Below are 15874 nucleotides of genomic sequence, written 5' to 3'. Positions count from 1 at the left end.
ATTTCATGCATGTGTTTAACTGCGTTTATAGATCATTAATTACCTATATTTACAGTCGTCTGCGGTGGTGAAGCGAGCTCTCTCAAACACTTAAATATTTACAACCAATATTTGGACAAAAGCCAAATGTTAAATCGACCCTCAAAATAGATACATCACCTAAACGTTTTATTGTGATCCGTTGGATACTCAAATTCTGGTCAACATGTCAGTTTTTAAAGAATTACCATTTAAAAATAAGTTATTTGTTTTTACGATGGAGAACTAATGGCTCGTATAGCATGTTCATGTTATGCTGTTAATGCTTTTCTAAATGTTGTTTGTTAGTGTGTTCAATAAAACAGATAGTACTGACCGAAAATTTTTAGGAAATAGTTTATGCAATCCTGTGATCTTGTTATTATTGATACACGATAACACTAAAAAAACATTTGATTGTTTTTTTTAATCCAATTAAAAAACACAATATTATTTATGCTTAGTGAATATTATATTAGACTTCGTGTACTCATTTGTTGTGTTTTAGCTTTGAAAGCGGCTTCCTATTGTACCTATTTTGATATTAACGAGAATCGAATTAACAGAACGATAAATGAAATCATATTAGTTTTAATTATTTTATAGAGTGTTGTATTATATATTTTTTATTTTGTCATAGTTTAGAAATTTCTCAATTAGTGTGAAATAATAGGAATATGAATACTACCCATCCTAGTCGTGAAATAGCGTCGTTTTTAGACTATATTCTGATAAATGCCGCATACACTATACTTTGGTCAGACTAGCTCAATACATCGATTGCAAGCACAATAATCATAAGATTGGCTCTTGAATTCATCAGGAGATTCGGGTATTAATTTCACAGTAAATTTATGCACAGAAATAATTGTTTTAAGTTGAATTGTAATCTGTTCACTATTTTTTATAGATTTTTTGTTAATGTGTAGTCTCGCAAAGTGTCGTTTTTAATCTTGTTCATATTATGTGCATATTACAAAACTATTTCGTGAAGCTCTAAGGAATTTTTTTGTCTATCCTAATTTTTCTTTGTAACATGATACAAGGCAATACTGACGTTTGACCTCGCTTTAGCGCGACGCATGATTCATTGCCTTGTTTTATAAAAGCTTTCACTGTTGTTTCACAATGAAACGTACATCAGAGGAGGAAATACGAGAGGAGCAACGCAACAAATTTCAAGACATAATTCTCAGATGCGAGAGATATATATTTTGTTCTGTAAATCACGAAAGAACACATCCACGTAAAGGAATACGTGATGTGAGTCGAAGCAACATTTTTTCAAAGGTTTTTTTTTGTTGCAAATTTACGAAATAGGGATTGAAGAAGACGTGATTTAATACTTGCCGGGCGATTAACATTGATTAAATTAAATTTAAAAAATATATTTATTTATAAACGAATAAATACAGAATTACGGTTAGCTTTAGGCAGATAATGACATCACGTTAACTTCTTAATCAGGAATCGATGGGAACCAGTACCAGTAAAATGTTTGCTTGACGTTTTGAGAAGTAAGTGTTAGTTCATATTATTATGGATTATTTCCAGTGAGAAGTGTATTGAAAATTGTCGTTGCACGGCCGTCAGTAATGCTTCAGTCGCTTCTGTTATTTCTTTAAAGTATGTAACGAGACCGTGAAAATTCACGGTTTAATATTGCTCTTCTAGGTAGATGAGCATACGGCCCACCCGATGGTGAGTGGTTACCGTTGCCCATGAACATCAGCAAGCCAGTGACAGAGCCAAGCCGCTGCCTACCGTCATATTTATAGCATACGGCATATATCATTAAAAATACACCCAAAATTTCGAATCACTGCTAGGATCCATTTTGTACATAAACAGCGAAATACTTCTAAATCAAACCCGCCAAAATATTGATATCAGGCGTGAGTTAACACCGTCGTAAAACATGGTTACAACCAGACCGATCACGACTTTCCAATTTAGATGACATACGAACGTTTTACGAGGAAATAAAATAGGCTACTGCTATGTTTGAAGTTTGAGTGCGAAGGCATGGTTACTTCAGATCAATACGTAGGCTTAAAGTGGAAAAATCAATAGCATTATACAAGTTGATAGCATTAAGCTAAATCGGAGGCGCTCAGGCAGCTGTTAGCAAATACCTCCCCTCCTGGCTGAGCCTTTGCTTGCCTCCTTGTCCTGGTGAAACTGGAAAAGCCTCCAAGCCACCAGTAATTCTTCAAACATTAAAAAAATGCTAAATCATGCACGTGGGTCATGGAGCTAACCAATATCGTTCAAGATGAAGCCTTTTTACGCCTCAATTAAAACATATTTGGCGTAGTTCAAAGAGATCACGTAGATAGATTATTATTTTCTCTAAACGAGTAAAAACGAATTGTACTCAATATTCAATTGCCTATTGAAGTAAAAAGAGCTAATGTTGTTCATTTATTAGATGTTATGAAAACTATTTTATTTTCAGGGATTTATGTTAGCAGAGTTTTAATTGTGAAACTTTATTTAGTGAACAAGTTAGTTGAGTTTACACGATTTCAAACGAAAACTAAATATTTGTATGATTAAATCAGCATATTCATGCGGTGTGTAAATTCAAAATTTGATTCAAAGCCAACACAAAACGCGTGTCTGTGAAATGTACAAGTGTGTAGTTGACTTTTATGTAATTTTGGCGAATTAAGTTATGACTAGTGGTCCCGCAGTAGTCGAAAGTCGACTATAATTAATTGAAATTGTAAGTTTGTACACTATTATGATTCTGTTTTCAAAGACTTAATATTAATATTACTTCTATAATTACAAATTTCGCCAAGAATACACTATAGAAAAATATTAATAAAGACAAACAATATTAAATTTAATCGATTCTCAATTTGACAACAGACGTCAAGAACAAAAGTTTGACAATAATTATATAGTATGCACGCGTGTGTGCGTCAAATACATGGTAGTGTGTGTAATGTTTTTTTTATTGATTTAATATATTTTTTAGGCATAATTTAAAAAAAAATAACATTCTGCACTCCTTCTCTATATTCTCTATAAATGTGGGAAATTTCATATTCCTCCGTCCGCGCAATTTTCGTAAAAAGGGGTACAAAGTTTTTCCTTCACGTATTAATATATAGATACTATATTTTTATTGCTTAGATTTTTGGACGAGCTCAAGGCCTACCTAATGTTAAATGGTTACCGGAGCCTACCCTTCAAACCGAAACGCATTACTGCTTCATAGCAGATATAGGCAGTGTTGCGGTAACTACCCGTGCGGGCTCACAAGACGTCCTATAATAACGTTTGATTAACATAATTCACACATTCTTGTTAATAAATCGAAAATCCAAGACTAAAGAACTTTATTTATTGATAAGATGAACTAACTGAAGGCTCGCCTGGTGTTAAGTGGCTACCAGAATCCATAGACTTCAGAATGCGAATGCCGCTAACCAATTTCGGACATGATGTCAAAGTCTCAATATAATTTACAGCGGCTTTCCACCCTTTAAACTCGAGCACACGACTGGTTCACGGTCGAAATAAGCGGGATAGTGGTATCTACCCATGTGGGAGTAAACCCTATCATCAGTAATTATCCAAATAAAAATAATTTTTATTGCGCGATTCCTTCATTGTGGAGGTCGTGAAAATATATTAAGTACGCATTTACTTAAGAAAAATTGTACCTGTTGGGATCTAAAAATGATATCTTATCCTTTAGACCAACGAATCCCAACCTGTGGTCCTGTTGGAGGTACGTGAACATTATATTGGTAAGCAATAAAAAAAAAAGAATATATCATGTTCAAATCAGACCAGTGCCTCAAATAGCAGAATTAGTATTCCAACCTATGACGATGCTTCTAGGATATTTTGAACCAATACTAATAATCAAAATACACTACGTGCGCTACCTAGTTTAAAGCCTAAATTAATTTATAACAATTAAATCGGTGGAACTTTGTAAGTAAATCACAAACGAAAACCTTATGCCATTAATGAGTCATCACTACATAGTATAAAACAAAGTCGCTTTCTCAGTCCCTAAATCCCTATGTGTGCTTAAATCTTTAAAACTACGCAACCGATTTTGATGCGGCTTTATTTAATAGATAGAGTGATTAAAGGGGAAGGTTTATATGTATAATAACATCCATTAAATTGTGAAGAAATCAATAATAAATTACAGTTTCCGAAGCGAAGCGAGGGCGGGTCGCTAGTTACTGAATAAATCAAAAGGAATGTTGTGTCCTCAAAAGCGTGCTCTGAAATTAGCTGATGTTTACGCACAAAATCTCATTTGAGGACGGATATCGGCTGGTTATCAGTGCCGCCCTTTTAGATTGGCTTCATTTCCGAGACGAGCCGCTGCCCTCAATTAGAGAAGTGCCCGTCGGCCAGTTTGCTATTTTTAAAAGTTTCTGCGTCAATTGAAGTCGTTTATGAAAATGGTTACGACAAAACCGAACAAGCGATTTCATTATATTATATTTATATATGTACTAGCTGACCCGGCAGACTTCGTAGTGCCTCAATCGAGAAATAAAAGACTAATAAACTTTTGTATAAAATAAACTTAAAACAAACAAAAGGAATCCGTCCGACGGGGGACACATAAAATTGTTATTTTTATTTAATTCCGAGCATTTTCATATTTATCTTTTAAACTTTCTCTGGACTTCCACAAATAATTTAAGACCAAAATTAGCCAAATCGGTCCAGCCGTTCTCGAGTTTTAGCGAGACTAACGAACAGCAATTCATTTTTATACATATAGAAGAAGAAGATAGAAGATAAGTAGGCATAAATGTTACGTAATAAATATAAAATTTTTAAAGAGCGAAATATTAAAACTTCAATGTATTTCTAGTTCTTAATAAACGTTTCGCTAGTGAACTATGAAACTTATTGTGATAATGTGAAAATATTCGAATTCATGATGGACAGCTTGAATAATATCTAACTGTGACTGTGGTGGAAATAGACCAGATAGTGGTACCAATCCGTATGGTACTCACACCACACCCTGCCACCAGTACTCAAGGAATTGGGGCTAGGTGTGATGAAGATTAGCATCAAAAGAACGAAGCTCAAGGCAGTAGAGGTTTATCACCCAAAGAAGGATCCTTATTTCGAAACACAAAAATAACAAAACTTAATAGTAAGTGAAGTTCTAACACTATACCACTATAAATAAATTGCCATATGTGTATTTGGAAGCGACATGTGGTAAGGCCATTATCATATATTATAAATAGATTGTTTGTTTACTGTTCGTTCTATATCTATCATCCCACAGATTTGTTTACTCTTTAAACTTGAGAGATTAAATTTTTTTTAAAGAGATGCACATCTCTATATAATATATTCTATTATGATACAAACACGTCTACTTAATGGGCTCGTATGGGCAATGAGGATCGATTGGCTACGTTGCTATGTTATTTTTCCTTTATGGGCTTCTCAGATGCCCGGGCACGTGTGGAGATGATTCAATAACCAGCCAAGTTATCCAACAGTTATTATGTTGTTCGTGACGTTTTTCCACAACTTCCTCTACGAAGATTGTTATGTGATTCATATACGGAGTAGTTTTTTTATGAACCGTTTATATATAAGAAGTAAATTGTTCACTGAATGAATTCATTTAATTTTCTCATTTAATAACATTAATAAATGATTCTTAGCTTTCGTTTTTTATTAAGAGCTTATTTTAGATTACGAGATACAAAGCTTGTCTACTTAGTGTGTATGACACGATAAAAAACAAATTTGTATTTAAAATTAGTATCGTAGTTTAGATGATTACTAAAATTGGTACAAACCATTGGTACCCATTGAATTTGAATCCCAGCGCATTTGTATCACTCGGTACAATCGATGTCAGTCAAAACTTTCAAAATTTGCATGATCCGTTTGCAGTCTTTTGTCTATCATTTAGCCCACAGACGTCCACTACTGGACATAGGCCTCCCCCGAGCCTCGCCACAACGATAATTCCCAGTAGTAATATGTAATTTTGTAACTTAAGTATCACGGTAATAATATATTTTACAAAGCAATTTACTTTTACCAGTGACGATCTAGATTAGACTATACTAGATATGTACTAGCGACCCCGAATACTGTGATAAAGGTCTAAACCCTTTTTAAGAAATAAATTTCATAATTTTTAATAGATTTTCCAGTTTCATTCAACAAACAATAAGAGTTTTATAAGTCAGCATCTTGTCTCAAAGGCTTCCTAATACAGCCTATTATTATAAAAAATTATGGAGGAAAAAGATTGAGGGCGCTTGCTCTAAGCCATTCCGTACAATTGTGAAGAAAATTTCGGCGGAATCGCTGACAGCTCTTAGATATCTGTGGCCTCGAAACGACCTTATTTAATGCTTACTTTCCTCTTTACTTACTTGTAATCGCGTGTTTTCGGATCTTTTTTCTAATACGCACAATTCGCGTACCTACTTTGCAAAAAAAAGGGTGCGTGTATTTAAATTTTTTTAATTTATTTATTTAGATTTTAATCAATTTCAAAAAAATATCGATTAAACAACATCCTCAAACACGCATATTGGACATCCCTTTTCTTGAGATCGTATAAATTTCGGTAATTCTCGGTACGGTTCGGAAAGTTCACTTGCGGCTATATTCAAACTCGCCAAGTTACGTCGGTCGTATTATAATGAGCGATTTAGTTGGCAACTTCATTCTGTTAATTTTGTGTCACGGTGCGCGCGCATCGTAAAATTTCACTCTCATAAATTTTTCATAACGTGCCTAAAGAAGGATAACTTCAAAAAAAATTTTTTTTTATTGTGATCCTTCAAACTGTGATACTATACTATACTATATTATTACACAGTTAATCTGAGCATAGATAATGAAAATATAAATACTATAGTTAACATAAACACTGTTTTTGTATATATATTTTTTTGGGCCTGAAAAATAGCTCATATACTCGTATAGGTAGCAGCCACCCTGTACGATTTCTCGTGATTCTGCGCGTCTATGGGACGACGATGAGAATGTGTAGTTGTGTATAAGCCAAGTTCGCTTACTACATAGGATTCACTTTATAACAATAAATGAAAATACATTAAGGAAATTAACGCAAATGTAACCAAAGTTCAACGCATTAAAGTTAAATCCGCGTAACAAATTTTATGATTAATGTACATACTATATACTATACTATAAAATTAATTAATGAATTGTAGAACTAAAAATGGGTCACCTGTTATATTATTTTATTGTATTACTAGCTGACCCGGCCGACTTCGTAGTTCCTCAATCGATAAATAAAAGACGTAAACTTTATTTAATCCCGAGAATTTTCATATTTAGTGTACATTTCATATTTAGATGTTATAACCTGTTTGTTACATCATGTTATTATATTATATACGAGTATAATAATCTACAACATGCGTAAAAGAACCAAATTGAATTTATATTTGAAAGTTTTTTTGAATTATATATTAAGACGGATTTAAAAAAAATCAGCTTAAATTTAGGATTGACGCTGATGCCACCATTCCTACCATTCTGATTAGTAATTACATACTATGAAATTATCATATAAGATCCACTATCCTTAGTGATCAGTGATCATGAGCTCTTTGAAGTTCATTACTGTAATCATCAATATAGCCGTCCTCGTTTGAAATGATTAACTTTGAAGATTGTTTACTGGCACTCCACCAAGTCACGTGTACTGAATTATTAGTAATTTATTGTAATTAAAGACAAGGGTAACCTTTGATGCTAATGAGAAACCATTTGAATAGAACCCTCGGTCGGTTACAAAAATAGGTCGTCAGTTGTTTTTTTTTTGTATAAAAAGTGGTGGACGTGGAAGATGGTTTGCAGTTAATCTGATGTAATTGGCTGTGAGGAGTATTGTAAGTATTCTATTAGTACTACTATGTATTATTTTCCTGCCAATATTGTTCACACGGATCTGAATGGGAAATTAAGTTCACAGGATAGCTAGACACGTCCTTACGCATCCATCAGATCCAATAACTCTTGCATTGGATGCCTTCAGCTCTAACACTAGGAGCAGGCTTAGGGACCCCGGCAACCGTACTTGTCGAACTCGGCAAAGAGTTAGACGTGTAACCTAACTCATGCATCAGCCCGCTGAGTTTCTCGCCGGATCTTCTCAGCGGGTCGCGATTCGGATCCGGTAGTAGATTCATTCGCGAAGCAGCTGCTCTTGAGTTGTTAGGTTTCCTCCGGAGGCGCTCGGGCAGCTGTTAGCAAATCCCACCCATCCTGGCTGAGCCTTTGCTGGCCCACCTGCCCTGGTGATACCGGAAAGGCCCCCGGGCTACCAGTAATCATTCAATCATAAAAAAAGGATAGCTAGTGTTTAATAGCCCCCGAATATTTATTTTTACTGGTGGAATAGCGTGATGTGAGCCCGTATGGGTAGGTACTGATGCCGTGCCTATTCGACTCGCGAAGCAATCATGCGTTCTAGTTTAATGGTTAAGACATGTGTCCTCATATCTATGAAGTAGACTCCGGTAACCGCTTAACATCAGGTGGGTCGTGATTTCGTTCTGTCGATCTAAGAAATAAACTAATTAATAATATAAGTTAGACCCTTATAAGTTGCCCAATCTGAGTTGTCAGTAGCCTAATAGGTAACGAGATTCCTGATTTAATCGCGTAGTCTTGTAATTAGGCCGTTATCTTGGGGTAAGTATTAGTTTGCTAAGTAGTTTTCGCCTAACACGTGTTCATGTACTGCTCGATAAAATCACAATGATAACTTTCTATGCTCATCTAGAGCAGTCTCTACTTGAGCGAAATTGAGGCTGCTCACCTTGAAGCAGAGGGTCGAGATGCTTTAAGGATCATAGTGAGGTGACGTTTTTTTTTATCATTAGTAATTATCTGGAAGCGCGCTCTGGACGTATTTAAATGCAAAAATATGCTCAGTGAGTCGTACCCAAAAAAAAAGAGAGTGGGTAAAAACCACCTTCCTATTCATATTGGCAATATCTTCATTCACTTTCTCCTAAAAATTCCTATACAACCTTCCCGGTCATGGCTTCGTATTTTGTAGGGGATAATGAAGGGTGATCGAACTGTACTGTGAGCGAAATTACCTAAAATCTTACATACTCTACATATTTTGTACCGAATCTAAGGAGGGAAATAAACAAATAATAATTACAAGATGAACATGATGAAAATTTTCAATACTTAATTGGCTTGTTCTGGATTAATGTTGAAATTCTTACACGAATGTATCATATTACAGTACTACGTAGAATATTACGTAGTGCGATATCGACTTCCTCAAAAGCATGTTATTCGTTTATGGAATATGATGTAAGCTGAAAACATACACGTCTTTATAATATGTAAGACTCTTCTAAATATACGAATATTATATATGTCGGCGCAAATATGACTATTTACCTACTGATCATCAACTAATTACTCTGTGATAAGAAATTGATGTTAAACAGTTCCTTTTATTGTAATTTCAATACTTTAAAACGTGTTTGAAAAACGTGTAAACCCGCTCACGTGTTTGAAAAACGTGTAAACACGCTCACGTGTTTAAAACGTGTCAACACGCTCACGGGTACAAAGCCCCATAAATACGGCCGTGCTGTCTAGCACTGTTTGATTCGTGTCCGAGCCGTTGTACTGTACGGTTATCTCTGTAACGTTGTTATGCTTCTCGTGCAATATACGAAGTTCTCGTGAAGTTCTCGTGAAGTTTTGTTTCGGAAACCCAAACATGAGTCATTCGTCAAGAAAGTGGTGACCGCGACGTCAGCGGTGCTGACGTCACACTTTTTAAAAACATCACGGCGGTCCCTACTCCGTCATATATCATAGTTTTTCTTATTAGGAAAATAAATAGTGATAAAATAAAATAGGAGCTTCCTAATTTAAATATTACAGATTTATCACCGCTGTTAAAATTAACCGAATTATTAATTTATGAAATATCAATCCTAGAATCCTAGTTTTCCTTATTCAGAAAATAGAATATGATAAAATAAAATATGGGGTTTCTTAATTTAAATATTACAGATTCATTGGCGTTGTTAAAATTGACCGAACTATTAATTTATGAAGTATCTTGTTTGTAGTTTAATTATAAGGAGAAGTTAAGATAAATTTTACATTTTTATGTACTAAAACAAAATAAATAAGACTTGACATATCCCGTTTCCTCGATAATATTATTTCTGTTTCAGCAATACCGTTTTGGATCACCCAGTCAAAAATCAAAAAGTTGTAGATAGCGGACGTATTCCGGATAAATGAACTGAAAAATTACTTACTTCTGTTCTGGAAACCTAGTAAAGAAATTTGTTTTGTGTGAACTGGCTCAAACTGCGAAACGAGGTTGTGCATTGTAATTATATAGATTAGTATAATGACGCTAACGTTGGCTAATTATAAATACGTGACAAGAAAACGTAGTATTTGAATTGAAAGTAGTGGTCAATGCTTTTAACATGTTTTTTGTAATGTATTTATTTGATTAGATGCTTCAAAAAACCCACAGAGAAAGCGGTCATGAGTACAACAAACAGCACATCTATCCGAGGAATGCGCCAGACGTCATCGAACGAATAACAACTGACGGTATTTGCATTATCTTCTTCTGTAATCTTTTATTATGTTTTTATAGCGTTTTCGCTTTTTAGAATCTATACGGTTATATTGGTTCAGCTAAGTGACTGTCTCCACGCGTAGGTACCACCACCCTGCCTATTTCTGCGGTGAAGAGACTATACTGTGACCTTAGAACTCATATCTCAAGATAGGTGGCGGCATTTCCGTTGTAGATGCCTATGGGCTCTGGTAATCAATTAACACCAGGTAGGCCTTGAGCTTGTCCACACACCTAAGCAATAAAATTAAAATAAATACGCAATTTGGGTCCATGGATGTACCTAGTCAGGTCATAAATTCTGTCACATGTTTAACGTAAAATAATTGAAACAAGTTTATTCATTATGTAACCATTCATATACCAAAATGAACTTAACAAAACATAGATTCTTATGACACTAAAGTTTATTCAAAATGACCTCCGTGATTTTGAATACAGGCCTTCAATCTGCGCGGCCAGTCGACTATCGCAGCACGAACGAGGTCCATGTCAATATCGGCGGCTGCCTTAATCAAGGATGTCTTGAGTGACTCCAAATTGGGATGAGGCTTTGAGCACGCCTTTTCCTCCAAGTGTTACCATATCTTGTAATCTAACGGATTCAAATCTGGACTGGAGGAGGGCCAGTCTTCGTGCCGGATGAAGTCGATTTCACGCGCCGCCAGCCAGTCTTGTATGCTCTTCGCTCTATGAGCTGGCGCCGAATCTTGTTGGAATACCCAGTGCCTGTTATTGAACATGGTATGAGAAACAGGTTCCACAAGGTTCGTCAGGACTGTATTTTGATACACAACTGCATTCGTTTTTACACCTTTCTCACAAAAATTTACCTCTGTTAAGCCCCAATAAGAAACTCCCAACCATACCATGAGCGAGGATGGAAAATGACCTCGTTGGACACGCGGAATACGGTTGCTCGCTTCTTCACTACTGTGTGCGTACACCTTATCATTTTGTTTGTTGTAGCTCTCTTCTACGGTAAAAATTTTTTCATCCGAAAAAAGAATTTCCCGATATTTTTTTCTCGCGTACCGCTTCAACAAAGCGCGGCATCTCTTCAGTCTCAGGTCCATTAGACGAGCATTCAAACGATGTCCTGTTTTTCTTCGATATGCCCAAAGCCCTAAGTCTTCATTCAACACCCTTTTCACCGTGGTTCTGCTTAATCCCATCTGAAGGGCCAACAGTTTCTGCTTACGTTTGGGATTTCTTTGAATTCGCGCCTTCACAGCTTTTATCACTGCTGGAGTCCTAACAGACCGAGGGCGACCACTTCTTGACCTGTCATCTACACTAGAGTCTTCATTGTATCGTTTGATGGTACGATAAACGAATCTGTTGGTTATATTAAAATTTTTCAGTATGTTAAAAATTTGAATTGGCGCGCAACCGCAACGATGCAACGCAATAACTGCAACACGGTCTTCTTTAAGCGTCCACTCCATATTTAAAAATGAGTAAAATTCTAAAAGTATACATTTTTATTTTCATGAACAATTCTAAATTCGAATTCAATAAAATTTTTTGTGGCCAGCATTCTAAAAGAAAAGTTTTTACTGTGTGACAATACTTATGACGTGACTAGGTATATATACTGTGACGATATGATTGGAGATATTTTATTAAATACCTACTATGGTAATCTTATGATATAGTGCGATCAAGATAATAATGCGAATAATATTACAATCTTTTTAAACTTATATGTACAAATTTGAGTGCACGTTTGCCTCAGAATGAACTTTATTAAAGCCTGGTGCGATCATAAAAGATGATGATGCGATTATTCAAACAACGCTGTGTTATAAAATATGTGGTACAAAACTCAGACGAAGTTACAGGCTCTCGGTAGATCCAGAGGATTGTATGAGTCTGTGATGCCAGGTCCTCTACTATACAGAGTATTGTGGATGTGGCTGGGTTTGGAAAGTTGGTCATCGCAACTCGATTCTTATTACTAGTTAACCATAGAACTGGACGTTTTTGTTTCACTGATAGTATTTGAATTTTATATTTTCAGACGATTTTTCCAGATTCTACTAAGCCGATTGATTAATGGTTCTGAAAATTATCGTTCTCCTCGATTTATGTAACCTACATACATGACAAACATGTTAAATGATTGTAGCATGACAGTGAAAAATCTAAACGGTAAATCTTATTTTTCTTTATCTAATATGACGTGCGAAAATAATTAGGTAATTATTTACAGTATTTTTTGTTTGATTTTTCCAAAAGCCAGAGGAGCCCGTTGACATCTTGAGCTGAATGTCGTTCCTGCTCTTACGTATTGAGACGAAATCTCAAAATACTGGAGGATTTCACTATAAAAGCCCTTCATATAAAAGCCATTCATCAAACCTTATAATTCTTGTTATTATACACACGCTGTTTTTTTATTTTTTATTTATTTCTTAGATGGGTGGACGACCTCACAGCCCACCTGATGTTAAGTGGTTACTGGAGCCCATAGACATCTACAACGTAAATGCGCCACCCACCTTGAGATATAAGTTCTAAGGTCTCATACAGTTACAACGGCTAAACGGCTGTTCCCTCATTGTAGGGTTTGTTATCCATCAGGTCACAGATGCCGTAAAAAGGTAAACCCCTTTTTCAAAACGATACATTAAATATCTATTATATTAATACGTGAAGCAAAAACTTTGTATCCCTTTTTACGAAAATTGCGCGGACGGAGGAGTATGAAATTTTCCACACTTATAGAGAATATAGAGAAGAAGTGCACAATGCTAATATTTTTTTAAAATAATGCATAAAAGATACGTTCAATCAATAAAGAAAACATTACACACACTACATATCATATTGACGCACACACGCATGCATACTATTTATTGCAAACTTTTGTTCTTGACGTCTGTTGTCAAATTGAGAATAGATTAAATATTGTTTGTCTTTGTTAATATTTTTTATAGTGTAGTCTTGGCGAAATTTGTGATTGTAGAAGTATAAAATACAATCATAATAGTGTAGAAACTTACAATTCCAATTAATTATAGTCGAATTTCGACTACTGCGGGACCAATAGTAGGCTATTATTATAACAAGTGACACTACTGGTAATGTGCACATCAATTTATTAGCTTTAAACATACCAGACGTATGTAGTTCTAATACCTTGATCCTGTACTATACCGTTAACGTTATTTTGTTACGTAACAAAATCTGCTATCTACAAACGGAGCTCGATCATGAGGGATTTAGAGCTTACTCGTCGCATGATGCCGTCACGCTGAGGATTTTCACAGAATGCTCTTGTAACAAGATAGAGGTAGTGTTTTGTTGACGAGGAACCTATTACTTGATTTTCGACACCGATGTAGGGGATCTTTGAGGGAAGGTTAAATCAAAACAGCTTCTAGTGCTATCAACAGGCCGTTGTTTTTTCTTGATATGTTCCTGTATAATTTAATTGTCAGATTAAATAAAAAATATTTTTTCACATGAGTAAGCACAGATTAAATTTGAATTTTTTATCTTTTTAGCAATGGAAAATGTACATTTTAGTTTATATGTTTATATAACACTAGCGACCCGCCCTCGCTTCGCTTCGGAAACATTAAAACACACATGAAACAAAAAAAAAAAAAAAAGTAGCCTATGTTCATCAGGGACAATGTCGGCTTCTAATGGAAAAAGAATTTTTCAAATCGGTCCAGTAGTTTCGGAGCCTATTCGAAACAAACAAACAAACAAATCTTTCCTCTTTATAATATTAGTATAAGTATAGAAAAAGTGCAAATCATACAACTAAAAACGCATTAAGTAAAAGAAACAGCAAAAGAAGGAAAGGTAAAAAGGCCATAACTCAAGGAGGGTTGACGACTTTCGTGACCATTAAGACTACTTCGTTATCAATAACTATAGCTAGCCTTAGATATGTAGGTTATTTTAGATATCTTATGTGACTTATAATAATTGATCCATTCAGGACAGCAATGTTTATTTGAGCCTATTTACATAACATAAATACTGCAGACTCTAAACAGTTAGGCCGACCGATCAGAGACATTGCCTTTCTTCCAAAAAAACAATTCATTACTGGAAATATACTAACACAAAGATACTTTATATGCACATTAACATTTTTAAATTGCATTTGCCATTATCAGCGGACAGACATCGGTTCTGGTATCTTGAAAGTAAGATTAAGAGTAATATATGACTTTAGCTCGTCGGAAGAAAGTAAATAATCGAATGTTCGGAATATTTGAATAGCTATACATACAGCTTACAGTAAATTACTCTATTCAAAAATTAAATACAAAGTACTCTTTTTAGTTAGTCATAAATTTAGTGATTTTTAACTATATGTACGCTTACTGATATATATTTTCAACTAAAATAAGATCGTTAGATGGGCTTCATAGATTCGTTAATATGAATATTGTTGCCTAATTCGAATTAATGGACATCGAACCCAAGTTCGGTATTTTCCTTTTGATATTGTACGAGCGTTGGCTACTAATTGCTTTTCAATTGCATATTTACGAATGTTTGTACGTAGTTATACCAAGGACACTTCGTTACTAATGGTGGAAACACGCAAAGTAGGGTTGTCGATCTGATAATTCCAAAAATAATATAGTTGACTGATAGATGTAATAAAATTCACTAAAGGACGCTTATTTGGTTGTCATTCATTTTTGATTGAATTACATTTGTGTCGTAAGAACTTTACACTGATATTACGAATGTAATAAGAGATGGTTTAACTGTTGAAAGTAATTCGACAGCTGCAAAGAATAACATTGTAACTCAGTTTTAGCTAAATACGACTTACAATGCTATTCCTTGCGTGTGTAGAATTGTCCTTTTATGTTAACTAATTTGTACATACTTATAGTAGAGTTGTGACTTTTGTAATTGTACTGTAAAAACCAATTAATTTGTTTTATATTTGACTGTTTACTCTCAGCCTATGAGCGGCATCACCCTGTTTCTTTTCGTGCAGGTTGTAAAGGATTTACCTGAGTAACGGCAGCAGCGTTCTTTGGGTATTATACCAGAGTAATGCGAAGACCTACCGGTTTTTAAATAAATGACGTATCGTAAGTCCAAACGGGCATCATCTGGTCTATTTCTGCTGCAAAGCAGTCCTGATATCTCGTTTAATTGGAATTTTGACCTCATGTCTGAGTAAGCGATGGCGTTGACGTTACGATGTCAATGGAAATCGGT

The 15874-nt window shown here is 35.0% G+C and overlaps 1 protein-coding gene and 1 long non-coding RNA gene across 5 annotated transcripts in view; one reads left to right on the top strand and one right to left on the bottom strand.

The window, feature by feature from the left end:
* The window catches only part of Dh44-R2 (Diuretic hormone 44 receptor 2), a 185091-nt gene that overhangs the window by 128328 nt on the left and 40889 nt on the right, over positions 1 to 15874 (bottom strand). The gene's annotated exons all lie outside the window — the stretch shown is intronic.
* LOC149500832 (uncharacterized) lies at positions 10093 to 14727 on the top strand. Its single transcript, XR_016324649.1, has 4 exons — positions 10093 to 10395; positions 10559 to 10638; positions 12690 to 12820; positions 12908 to 14727. It is a non-coding gene; the product is annotated as an uncharacterized LOC149500832 (long non-coding RNA).

The sequence above is a fragment of the Bombyx mandarina genome, chromosome 19 (genome assembly GCF_030267445.1).
Source record: "Bombyx mandarina strain Sakado chromosome 19, ASM3026744v2".
Classification (NCBI taxonomy): domain Eukaryota; kingdom Metazoa; phylum Arthropoda; class Insecta; order Lepidoptera; family Bombycidae; genus Bombyx; species Bombyx mandarina.
This window is presented reverse-complemented; position numbering and strand designations above follow the sequence as displayed.